Source organism: Hyaena hyaena, unplaced genomic scaffold (assembly GCF_003009895.1).
Source record: "Hyaena hyaena isolate Hyena2069 unplaced genomic scaffold, ASM300989v1 scaffold_99, whole genome shotgun sequence".
Classification (NCBI taxonomy): Eukaryota; Metazoa; Chordata; class Mammalia; order Carnivora; family Hyaenidae; genus Hyaena; species Hyaena hyaena.
This window is the reverse complement of record NW_024080731.1, coordinates 2146584-2160122: the sequence shown is the minus strand read 5'-3', so window position 1 is coordinate 2160122 and position 13539 is coordinate 2146584. Positions and strand designations below refer to the sequence as shown.

At 43.1% G+C, this 13539-nt stretch overlaps 1 protein-coding gene across 1 annotated transcript in view; it reads right to left on the bottom strand.

Annotated features, from left to right (window-relative positions):
• The window catches only part of SYT1 (synaptotagmin 1), a 554785-nt gene that overhangs the window by 7781 nt on the left and 533465 nt on the right, over positions 1-13539 (bottom strand). The gene's annotated exons all lie outside the window — the stretch shown is intronic.

Here is a 13539-nt window from a genome sequence, read left to right as displayed (position 1 = left end):
GATTTAGAGGACAAGAGCTGTAGTGTGCTAATAAAGCAACCCTTTGGAAAACAAGAAAGTCTTGACATGTAACATTTGCCAAAGTCCATGGTAGAAATACTCTCAGCATGGCTAATTTCAAGCTACTAAATAGTTTAACAACCAGTTTACTACATTCCTGAAATATTAACAATTGGCTCTTACGAGCTGGCAAAGTAGTGGTTGCAGCATACTACTGCTTGGGAATAAAATTCTTGACAGAGAAAGGACAAAGGGGCCATTTCATTCATTCATTCATTCATTCATTCATTCATTCACTCAATATTAGTTATACCCTACGGAGATGGCAGTGAAGAAAACAGATCATCGCTGTTTTCATGATGGACCTTCAGACTTGTGGGGGAAATAGGAAACTTGTAAAGAAGTAAAATACATATGAAAAAGTTGACAAGAGTGCTCTGGGAGTAAAGAGCAGAATAGAGATATGATTGAGAATACCAGGTATAGTATGCTGAGTCTAAGGTAGCAACAGAATTCTTAGGTTGCTCAGGTAAGGCCTCTCTGTGAAGGTAACATTTAATTTTTTTAAATGTTTATTTTTGAGAGACAGAGAGAGAGCACAAGCAGGGGAGAGGCAGAGGGAGAAAGGGAGACACAGAACCCAAAGCAGGTTCCAGGCTCTGGACTGAGGCGGGGCTCGAACCCAGGAATTGGGAGATCATGTCCTGAGCCAAAGTCAGACGCTTAACTGACTGAGCCATCCAGGCGCCCCCATGGAGGTAACATTTAAATTGAGATTTGGGGGGCACCTGAGTGGCTTGGTAGGTTGAACATCTGACTTCAGCTCAGGTAACGATCTCCTGGTTCCTGGGTTCCAGCCCCGCTTCAGGCTCTGTGCTGACAGTTCAGAGCCTGGAGCCTGCTTTGGATTCTGTTTCGCCTCTCTCTCTGCCCCTCCCCTGCTTGATCTCTCTCTCAAAAATATATAAACATTAAAAAATATTTAAAAATATAGAGATTTGAAGATTAAAGGGAGAGAAGAGGCCACCTCTGCGTGCGTGCGTGTGTGTGTGTGTGTGTAGTGTAGTGATGGGTAGTGTGTGGGTGGAGAGGGAAGGACTGAGAGAGTGAGAGGTACCAACTGATTCTAGGACTGCTCCAGCATCCCTAGGTAGAGAATAAGCCAGTACACACAGAAGTAGTGAGAAAAAGAGCAGAATTCCCTTATCATTTTTCCCAAAGCCTTGTTAGGTAAAGGTAAAGTAATAAGCAAATCAATGGAGGGATAAGATGATTCTCATTTACAGTTCTCATTACTAATATCTTCAGGTTAATAAGAACCAACACCCACGTTTGATGGTAAAATCTCTCTACTGTTTTCTTAAATATTTTTCCAGTTCATATGTAATGCATATTCATTACAGAACAAAAACTAGAAACCAATGATAAAAAGGAAAACCTTTAAAATCAAGTTGTTACTCCCCTAAAACCATCGTGCAAAGTCTTCTAAAATATCTCTGCCACCCCCCCAACCCCCCCGCAGCCCCACCTTTCAGTATCTGTAGGGATCTGAGTGTAACTTTACAGATTATCTAGTTTAATGCCCACATATTTTTAGATAACAACCTTTTCTGGTCTGTAGTTTTTTCAGCACAATAAAATTCTGGTTTATTATTAGACAACATTGTTTACACATACATCAAACAGGCCCAAACGGCAGCAACTTCATAGACAAAAAAAGAAATCTTTTATCTTTGGCCTCTTTAACTGTCTCATACAAACCAGCTGTTTATTTTTTTTTAATGTTTTATTTATTTCTAGGAGAGAGAGAGACAGCGTGAACAGGGGAGGGTCAGAGAGAGAGGGAGTCACAGACTGAAACAGGCTCCAGGCCCTGAGCTGGCAGTCAGTACAGAGCCCGACGCGGGGCTCGAACCCACGAACCGCGAGATCATGACCTAAGCGAAAGTCGGACGCTTAACCGATTAAGCCACCCAGGCGCCCCCAAACCAGTTGTTTAAAGTACATCTAAGTACATACACAAAAAAACGTTACTGGAGTGAGACTGTGCGTGTGCGTACGTGTGTTTCGCAAGATTTTTTTTTCTCTCCTTTGAGATTGTAATGAACATGGTCACACCACCAGTAGAGTCAGAAGTAGGACAGAGGCTGCTCTCAAGGCTGACTTGTTTATCCAAGATTAAAAACGACTGACCTCAACAATACGTACAAAAATATAAAATGTAAATAAAGATTACAAACATAGTTTCCTTTCTAAGGTATTTTTAAGAAAAAAGCAGCGCCTCGGAAAATCTGGTTGTCTTTTCCTTTCCTGCTGCAGATTCACGCTGCGGTTGGGGTTGTGCGGTGGGGAGCGCACGTCACTGCCGGGGCGCCGCCGGTGGCGGGGAGGGACCCTCTTCCTGACGGTGACCACGTTCGGATTCTGGGACTGGGCGTGGAGGAGAAATTGGTCACGACGGCTTTTTCATTTGTTTCTTTAAAGTTCAGTTTTCCTGGGGCGCCTGGGTGGCTTAGTCGGTTGAGCGTCCGACTTTCGCTCAGGTCATGATCTCGCGGTTCGTGGGTTCGAGCCCCGCGTCGGGCTCTGTGCTGACTGCCAGCTCAGAGCCCGGAGCCTGTTTCAGTCTGTGACTCCCTCTCTCTCTGACCCTCCCCTGCTCACGCTGTCTCTCTCTCTCTCTCTCCTGGAAATAAATAAAACATTAAAAAAAATAAAGTTCAGTTTTCTTTTTATGGCGTCTGGTCCTCCTCATCGGCCTGCTGCTTCCTGGCGTCAACATCATCTCTCTCCTCACCTTCCGTGGCCTGTAGCCGCCGCAGCCTTCGTCTCCGTCCTCCTCATCGTCGTCTTCCCCTGCTCCTCTTCCTTTTCTCCATCTACCCCAGCGACGGCCTCTCGCTCCCCATTTTCCTCGTTCTCAGCCCCCCCAGTGGCACGTGCGTCTCTCGCGTCCTCCGCCTCCCCCTGCAGGTGGGGACCTGGCAGCAGGCGCGCTGGCGCAGCAGGTCCGCGCGGCGGCGCCCGTGCTCCCACGCCGCAGGCCACGAACCTCGCGAGAGTTGGGAGACGCCGGTGCTAATGCTGCCGGAGGCCGCGCGTGGCCGCGTGAGCCCGCCAGACCCCTGGACCCTGTGAAGACTTTTCTAGTGCAGCCGCTGAGGCCACAACAGGTTGTTTTCGTCTTCCTCTTCCTGCCCTCCACTGGAGCGTCACTCCGGAAGCACAGAACTTGGCAGTGGAGTTTACGCAGGCCTTGTAATCTGGATCTTCTTACTCTTAGTGTGGTCACCTCCCCTTGTCCTAAACGCCTACATTACTTGGATAAGGGTGGCTTGGGGTTTTTGGTTTTGTTTTTAATGCTACATCCACTCAAGGGGTTTGTAATGGAGATTTTCATCATAATGAAGAATATGTATGTATTATGTATACGTACATAATAATTATGACACGTAATTATGACACATAACATTGTGTAAGTTTAAGATGTGCAGTGTGATGGTTTTATATACTGATGTGTTGTATGTGTATGTGTGTATATACATTTTTAAGTAGGCTTCACACAGAACCCAGTGCAGGGCTTGAACTCAGGATCCTGCTTAACACACTGAGCTATCCAGGCGCTCCCTAATGAAGAAGAGCTTTAAAAAACAGACCTAGAGATGAGGAACCAACTCCCTCAACTAAATAGTTGGTTAATTAAACAACCCAGTGTAAATACTTGCAAATAAAGCAGGGAGGCTTTTTTTTTTCACTGATAGTCCGCCTTGCTTTTCACAGCCTGTATTGATTTTTGGTTTAGAGGCCTTGTGTGCTTATGAAGTCCCCTGGTTCCTGCACCCAAACAAAGCTCCTTTACATTTACAGAGATGGTCAAGTCTCCAGTTGCTTTTGACACTGACTAAATACCCAGACACTAAATACTGTAAATCAGTGTTTATGCCTCTTATGTTCGTGTGTTGAAACTTTATCAACCCAACTAAGGTATAACTTTTCTCAAGAGATGCACGATGACTATGTATTTATTCATTTAGCTGAGTAAATGACAAGAAAATTCCCGTGCATCCGCCGTTTGAGTAAGCAAATTAAAAACCCAACAAGATAATTTCAGATTCAGAAACAAGTTCTCCTGTGATGTGATTAGTGCCTTGGGGAGAACAAGGTAATTTAGAAAGGGTGCTCAGCAAAGTCCTCATCGTGGAGGCCAGGTTTGAGATGAGAACCAGATGACAGGAAGGAACCAGTCCTTTGACGGTGCGGTGGAAGCTTCCATCAGCCAGCAGGAGCCGTGCACACAAGGGCCTCAGAGGTGCACGTCCTTCTGCATGTTTGTGGAACAAGAAGAAAGCAAGGGGGAGAGAGGTAGCTGGTGAGATCAGAGAGGTCACTGCTGACCTGTCACTTTCCTAAGCAGAATCTGCCAATTCTGACAGTGATTCAGAGATATTCCATAATGTCATGATACTTACAAGGAAGGACAGAGGGCTAGAAGCGGAGCAGGTTTGGGGCTGCCATAAATGGGCAGAGTTAGCCTTTGCCTTTGCAGTTTCATCCTGATACAGGTACCAAAGCAACTTACTTTGCAGACACAATTTCCATCTTACTCATAGTCAAGGCTGGCAGTAACTCGGAGATCTTGTCTCCAGCCCTGCACCATCCCGTCCAGCTTTACTGAGATATAATTGACACATAACATTGTGTAAGTTTAAGATGTGCAGTGTGATGGTTTTATATACCGATGTATTTTTTTTTAATGTTTTATTTATTTCTAGGAGAGAGAGAGACAGCGTGAGCAGGGGAGGGTCAGACAGAGAGGGAATCACAGACTCTGAAACAGCCTCCAGGCTCTGAGCTGGCAGTCAGCACAGAGCCCGACGCGGGGCTCGAACCCACGAACCGTGAGATCATGACCTAAGCGAAAGTCGGACGCTTAACCGACTAAGCCACCCAGGCGCCCCTATATACTGATGTATTGTCAAGTGATTACCACGGTAAGGTTAGTTAACGCATCTATCACCTCACACGATTACAATTTTTTTTTTGTAGTGAGACACTTAAACTCTACGCTCTTTAGAAGTTTTCATTTATACAGTACAGCATTGCCAGCTGTAGTTACCATGCGATATACTCGATCTCTAGAACGTATTCATCTTATAAATTTGTATTCTTTGACCAACATGTCCTCATTCCCCTCACCCTCTGGCTTGGCAACCTCCATCCCACTCTCTGTTTCCTATGAATTTTGATTTAGAAAAAAATAGATTCCATATATAAGTGAGGCAAGGCAGGATATGTCTTTCTGTCTGACTTAGGTCATTTAACATAACGCCCTCCAGTCCGTCCATGTTGTTGCAAATGGCAGGATTTCCTTCTTTTTATGGCTCAATAATATTATATATTTTGTATTTATAATTTTATTTTAGGATATTATTTAGAATAATATTAATAATAATTAGAATTAATGGGGTGCCTGGTAGCTCAGTTGGTTGAGTGTCTGACTCTTGGTTTTGGCTCAGGTCATGATCTCAAGGTCATGGGATAGAGCCCTGAACAGGGCTCTGTGCTGAGTGTGGAGCCTGCTTAAGATTCTGTCTCCCCCCTTCTCTGCATGTGTGTTTTCTCTCTCTCTCTCTCTCTCTCTCTCTCAAAAAGAAAAAATAATTAGAATTGGTAATATTTAGAATATTTTCTTTTTATTTAAATGTATATATGGTATATATTCATACCACGTCTTCTTTTTTTTTTTTTAAATGTTTTTATTTATTTCTAGGAGAGAGAGAGAGAGACAGCGTGAGCAGGGGAGGGTCAGAGAGAGAGGGAGACACAGACTCTGAAACAGGCTCCAGGCTCTGAGCTGGCCGTCAGCACAGAGCCCGACGTGGGGCTCGAACCCACGAACCGCGAGATCATGACCTAAGTGAAAGTCGGACGCTTAACCAACTAAGCCACCCAGGCGCCCCATACCACGTCTTCTTTATCCATTCATCCATCATTGGTGCTCAGGTTGTTTCCACATCTTGGCTATTGTGAACAATGTTGCAGTGAATGTGAGGGTGCAGATTTCTCTTTGAGATTGTGGTATCATTTCCCTTAAGTGAATTCCAGAAGTGGGATTGCTGGATCATATGGTAGTTCAATTTTTAATTTTTTAAGGAACCGTCATGCTATTTCCATAGTGGCTGTACCAGTTTGCATTCCCACGAACTGTGCACAAAGGTTCCCTTTTTTCCACGTGCTAGTAAGCACTTACTATCTTTTATCTTTTTGATAATAGCCATTCTCAGAGGTGTAGGGAATTTCTCATTATGGCTTTGATTTGCATCTCCCTGATGAGTAGTAAAAAGCTGAGCATCTTTTCATATGCCTGCGAGCGGTTTGTATTTCTTCTCTTCAAAAATGTTTATTTAGATTCTGTGTCCATTTCTAATCAGATAATTATCATTTTGCTATGAAGATGTATGAGTTCCTTATTTTGGATATTAGGCCTAATCTAATCTATGGTTTGCAGATATTTTCTCACATTACATAGGTTTTTAGAGATCTTTTTTTTTTTTTTTTTAAATCAGCTTTTGTGCATGGATAAATCTTGACTGCCTAAGTCTGATACATTAGTATTCAAGGTGGACATATTTGACCATCTTCTTGGTTCAGCCATGTGAGGTCTTAGATTGCATCTCCATTTTCTCTAGTCTTCTCCACTGCCATTCACTCCTTGATTGGCTTGATTTCTTAAGTGTCCTCTGATTTGCACTTAAGTCTAGTTCTGAATTCTGGTCCCTTTGGAGATGGCCCTAATCTCTTGATGAGCTCACTTCTCATCAAGTCACTTCTTCTGGGATCTCCCTTGCTCCTATCTCCATAACTGTGAATGAGTCTCCTAAATGGAAGGCTGTGAGTCACCAACAATGAGTCACACCTATGCTTTATGGATGCACATATTTTTTACAGTAAGGATCACCTCTCCTGCAAAGTAAGACTGTTTACCATAAATTTGTTCTGTTTTAGGGGCTCTTCCACAAAGCACATCCTTGTGACTCAGTTTCTTGGTGGCTTAGAAGTTCTGGTCATTACACATTAGAACATGGTTTTATGGAAATGATAAAATAGGCTGTAAGGAGATTCACTAATGTTGCTATTGCTTTTTCTGAGTACAACTGCTGGACACCATGGGTGACATCTAAATGTCCACTAGGTTTTTGTAAACGTAGAAATGGCATGGAAAGACATGCAAACTACAAAATTGGGCTACTCTCCTCAGGGACTCCATGTCTCTGTGGCTGCACCACTTTATTCTGTCCTCCCAACAAGCACTCGTGAAACTCGTGGTCATCTAAATACTGAAAACCTTCCTTCAACAGCATTTGGATAATCCCTGTTACCACTGAAACGTGTGCAGGACTTGAGACACTTTCCTTATGTCATTTATCTTTGAAAAACAGGTAAGGCCTCTTTACTTTTCTAACTTTGGTAGAAAGGAAAGTCTCTTTTCTGATGTCGATTTAGTCCCTAATAGTATGTGACTGTCAGCTTGCAAGTTCTGGAAAATGATAGACTGGGATCAGAAAGAAGGTTCTTCATTCCCAATAATAAACTGCAGGTACAAAAAGTGCAGATTTGTCACCTCGTTTTGGATAATTTGGAGGTCTGTCATTTGGTTTTGTCATCGATGTGGCATTGCTACCCTTCACTCACCACTTGTCAGGCTTTCATTTCATCTGAAGTGAGCCTAACTGAACTTTATCTCTTTTCTATCAGAGTAGCTGTTATGGCTTAGAGGTTTTTCAGGACACTGTAATGAAATCTCTTTCAAACTTTTATATGTTGACAAGCCTTTTTAATATACGAAACTAGGGTTTTGTTAAAGTTCACCCATTATGATAGGCAGGCCTAATAACTCTTACAAAAGATGTCCACATCCTGATCCTCAGAGCCTGGGAACATTTACCTTATATGGCAAAAGGAACTTGGCGAATGTGGTTAAGGCTAAGGATCTTGAGATGAGAAGATTGTCCTAGATTAATCTAGAGGGCCCAGTCTAATCACATGAGTCCTTAAAAACAGAAAACCTTCCCTGGCTGTGGTCAGAGAGAGACCCAAGGGTCAGAGGTGTGTGACGTTGGTTGCTCACTTTGCAGATAGAGGAAGGGCACAAGCTCTGGAATGCAGGTGGCCTCTAGACACTGGAAAAGGCCAGGAAATGGATTCTTGCCTGGAGCCTCCAGAAAGGAATGCAGCCCTACTGACACTTTGGTGTCAGTGAGACCTGCGTCAGGCCTGTAACTTACTGAATTATAGGATAATAACCATGTGTCATTTTTTTAAATGAAGTGTGTTGTGGTTTATCATGGCAGGGTTAGGGGACGAATACAACAACCAGAGCTGTAGAGAGGATTCTGCTGTTTATCTAGGGAGGTTTGAGGATGAGACTCAAGCTTAAATAGGTCTAAGAAGTAATCTCTTGGGGGAAAATTCATATTTTTTCCAAGTGTCTAAAAATGATTACTCTGTTCTTCAAAGCAAAAGCCTTCAAAATTTTTAAGTCTTTTTAATTAAAAAAAAAAAAAGGTTAACCTAGAGCATATAATCAGAACATTGCTTAGTTAGGTATGACTGTCTTAGAATCCATGATAGAATTAGTGAACATGGATGAAATACTAGCTGGGAATGATTTTTAAAGTAAGATCCATCACAAAGTTTAATATAATAATGTTATATTAAAGCACTTTAAGATTATATATAGATTTAAAAATTATATCATCTCCCTTAAAAGCCTTACAAGAATCACAGTGAAGAGACTGGGGCTCCTGAAGGCTGTTTTTTTTCCCCCCTGAGAACTCAAACTCGGGTCTTCCAACTCAGAGCCTACTGCTCTTTGTGATGCATCGGAGAGACAATTCAGTGTCATGTTTACAGGTACAAACTCTGGAGCCAGACTGACTTGAATCTTGGCTCTGCTACTGGCTGTGTGGTCTTGGACAAGTTATTTAGCCTTACTCCTTCAGTGTAAAGTGGTGGGAAGGATGATACCTAGTTCATAGGGTTGTGAACATTAATTGAGTCCCTGTGTAGAAAGTGCTTCAAATATGTGCCCAACACCTCTTAATTCTTAATTATTATAGTTTTGTGGAAGGGCTGAAATCTATGTCAGCATCTAGGTATCAGCCTCTGCCCAGCCTTGCTAACTTGGTGCTCACCATCGCACTACTTGCTGCAGATGTAAGTTGAACTGCCCCAACGTGCCGGACTTAATTCTGGAAGGAAGCATACCCCCTCTGGGCCACTGGTCTATTAGAATTTAGTCACAAATGAGGTGAAAACACAGGGAGAGTGTCTTTCATGAACCTGAATGAGGTGGTCTTGTAATGTGAGATGGGGCAACTACTACAACATCCCATACAGTTTTCTCTTACTCCTGAAGTCAGTAGATCAGATGCACAGAGCTGAAATGTTAAACTTGAGAGTTCTCAGTGGAAACTTTTTACGGAGGCTCTAGGATAGGGTGAGTCGAAACTGATTTATTGAGCTTTCTTTCCAGATACTGAGGCCAGCTAAGGTTGATAGGCTTAGGCGTATGAAGTATCTACTTTCCTTATGCTGCTGAAAATGAGGAAATCGGGAGGCGGAAGCCCTCAGCTTTCAGATTCATTGCTGTTGTTGGGGATGTAGTAATACGTACAGATATTACCTGAAGGGAGGGGAAATCGACACCTCCTTCTGTAGTTTTTCTGTCAACTCCTTTGTACCATGAGAGAATTTTATAGTCTGATTTCTTCTTTCTGGTTACCACCTAGGCTTAGAACTCCTTCTTTCTTTTTTCAGTCTGTCCTATGCAGAGTGAGGGATAGGAAGTTCTTGTGTTAAAACTACAATGATACAATCTGCTAAGTTGTGTTTTGAACCTCACCGCCAAGACGGGAGACTCAGAAGCACTGATTACGCTGTGTGAAAGGTGGGCAGAGGGTCTCAGGAGGAGGTCCAGATGAGTGCTTTGGTCTCAGAGGCCATTTTCAGGGTATGGGTCTTCTTTGACTGGTTCTGTGATCCCTTGGTCCTTTCCAGCTCATGAACAACTCTGAGGTGAAAGGGTAGCTCCGCAGCTCTGCCAGTGAGGCAGCCTCTTCTGAACATCATTCATAGGGTGAACAGCCTGTGGCCTGGTGCCAATCTTCTTGTGCTTTTTGTCCCTGTTTAGGCATTAATTTTGAGTGGAAGACTATTTACATTAACTGGTAGGAGTCCTTCAGGCATTGCATCCCATCCTACTCACCTCCATCTTCTGCACCCTGGATATACTGAATCTCACATCCTCTTTCTGTCAAGGAGTAAGAAGGATGGGGATGACACATAAATGCCCCTGTTTCCCTGCTGTTCCAACTACTGGCCTTCTCTACCATCCACCATACCGTACAAAGGCTTGGTTGCTTCGATGAGTTTATCAATAGAGGAGGTAGAAATGGGCAGGTTGGGTATGGCAATAAAAAGGGAACCCTCGGGACACCTGAGGGGCTCAGTCAGTTAAGTGTCCGACTTCGGCTCAGGTCATGATCTCATGGTCTGTGAGTTCGTGCCCCACGTCAGGCTCTGTGCTGACAGCCCAGAGCCTGGAGCCTGCTTCGAATTCTGCATCTCCCTCCTCTCTGCCCCTCTGCAGCTCACACTCTGTCACACTCTGTTTTGCTGTCTCTCAAAAATAAATAAATGTTAAAAAATTATTTTAAAAAAGGAAACCCCAGAAGTTCTCTGTCTTGCAGATTATTCTCAATACCATCTTAGTTGACATTGTTAAGGCACTTTTTATGGACTAAGTGCCATGTGAGGATATACTGAGAAGAGAGTTGTAAACTAGGAAAAGAGCCCTCACCAAGACTTGACTCTGCTTGACCCGGTTCTCAGACTTCCAGCGCCAAAACAGTGAGAAATAAATGTTTGTTGTTTAAACGACCCAACCTATGGTATTCTAACTTGGTGCCCTTTCTGTTTCAGCAGTTTGAGCAGACTAAGATAGCATACTTCCCACTAAACTTCCCTTGTTCCACTGTTTTTTTGTCTCTGAGCATGAGCTGATCCTTCCTTTTCCCCCTCGTTTCCTTCCATTTACCCCCAAGATTCTCAAGAACGTATTTTATGAGTTTAATCACATTTGATATTATTGTAGCACACATTGAATAGGAGTTTTCTCTATACTGCTTTACTGAGACATCCTACAGCATAACCTTATGCTTCCAGATTTTTTGCTACCTCTGATTAAGCAAAGTTTCTGGCCTCAGATTCTGGCGCTGGACTGCATGTCTTCACCGACACTGGTGTCACTGGCATAGTTTTAGCATGTAGAGGTATGTTCCCAAAAAAGGATAGAGAGTAGTCTGGGAGGAAGACTTTGGAAGCAAGTATAAAATTCAAGAAGTGATTTTCCTTCAATTATGGGGACACAGTGGACAAGCTTTGCAGGAACGTAAGTGAGGCCTAAATGCTGTGCTATCCGGCCATAACCACTTCAGCTCTTCTCTTCTCCTTCCGACAGACACCTACTGGGCTCATTACCTCCCCTTTAAGCCTGTTCTTGTGCAGTGATTCCAGCCTCGTGGACCAAAAAGTTAGAGAATTTGGGGCTGTCTCCGATTCCTTCTTCTCTACTCCCTACGAACAGTTAGCCACCATATCCTGCCAATTTACCCTCACGTCGTCTCTCTGGTTGGTGCCCTCTTCCTAATTTGTTGTCACATCTCAAGATCAGAAATCCAATGTCTCTTGTGATCTTGCCCTGATTTTCACACTATTCATATACTTGTTAAAAGTATATTTGATCACACCATTCCCCTGTTAAAAATCTTTCGTGGCTTGCCAACTAAAAAACATCCACACTCTGTCATGACCTTCACAGCCCCATCCTAAATTATTTCCACAAGCTCTGTGCTGTACTCATGGTCAATACTCACTATTCCTCACAGAGAATTTAAAATGCCATGTCTTTGAACCGGCTGTCCTTTAGCCTGAAATGCCCTTTCTTTCTCTTCCCATCTTAAGTTTGGTTTAAAAGTCACCTCTTCCCTGAAGATTTTACTGTTAATTTTCTCAGTCAGAATCTTCAGACAAACCTTTCTCTGCCCTGCAGCGTTTTCTTTTGTAGTTTTGCAAAATAACATGTTTCTTTCTTTTCTGGTATTGGAGAACTTCTGTGGTAAGCGAATAACACGAAAACAGTATTCCTATGGGAAAATGTGTTTTGAATTCAGAACTGTTGGCTTCAAGACGAGCTTTGGGGAGACGTGTAGCATAGGAGGTCCTTCCATTGCTGTTCCACACTCCACCTCAACACCCTGGCACATCGTCACCCCTTTCTCCCCTCAGGCAGTCCTAATGTCAAAGTATGCCCACTCCTTGGAAATATAATTGCAAAACAGCTGGCTGTAAGCAATGATCCTTTTGTGTGAGATATCAAAGAGCCACTGAAGGCTTTTTGTATTTACAATGAGAACTAGAGAGCAGCAGTTCAAAGCCAGATAATGTAAGATGCCTGCAGTTTTCATTTGGACAATTTTGTGTAATTATACTGTCTTCTTTCCTAACTACCACAGCGACCATGGCCCTTGTGACTCTGGCCTTTCCATGTTCGCCAAAGACTTATCTTGATAAGAAATAGCCTCATTTCAGCTGTTTTGTTCAATCCCTCTGAGCCAGTACCTGGCTTCTGAGGAACTTGGAGCATTATTCCTTTTATCCTTTTTTTCTTTGGATAATCACCCAATTTCAACTTAGAGTGTTGGATGAGGAAAGTAATGCTTGTATCAGTTGGATTCTGAATTTGAAGTGACTTAAAACCCATTTCAAAATGATGTAAATTGTAAAGGTAACTTATTGACTTATGTGATGGATAAGTCCAGAAGTAGGGCTGTGTGGCAAAGTTTGTTAATTGTCTCCTAAAATCCATTTCACCCCATAGAATTCCCGAAGTTTCACCTGGGCACCAGCTCATCTAGTTGGAAATATTTCTCCTGGGCTCTCTTGCAACTCAGTATGACCAAATGCCCAACTTCTGGCTATTGGAAGTAAATAGAAGTGGTGAGTGTGATCTCCACAGCATATACTTAAAATGGTGGTTCTCAATGGGGGGCTGTTTTATCCCTCAGACACTTGGAAATGTCTGGAGACATTTTTGATGGTCATGATTTGGAGGGGAGGTGATATGGGCGTTGAGTGTGTAGAGGCCGGGGATTTTATTAAACATTATACGATGTATAGGACAGCCCTCAACAGTAAAGAATGATCAGTCCCCAGATGTCAGTAGAGCTAAAACTGATAAACCATGCCTTCATATAAGCTTCACGTCCTCCATTCTTCCATTTTTTTTCTTGCAGTTGAAACATGGATGTGGTGGGAGGGCAGTGAAGCAGCTTTGCCTTGCAACATGAAAACAATACTCTAGGGGGAGAGAGCAACAGGCTAGGAAGATCCTGCACTCCTAAGAGCCACAGTCCCCAAACTACCTTCCAGTGTTGGCCACTCACCCACATACACACATGTGGGAGATAAAGAATTTCA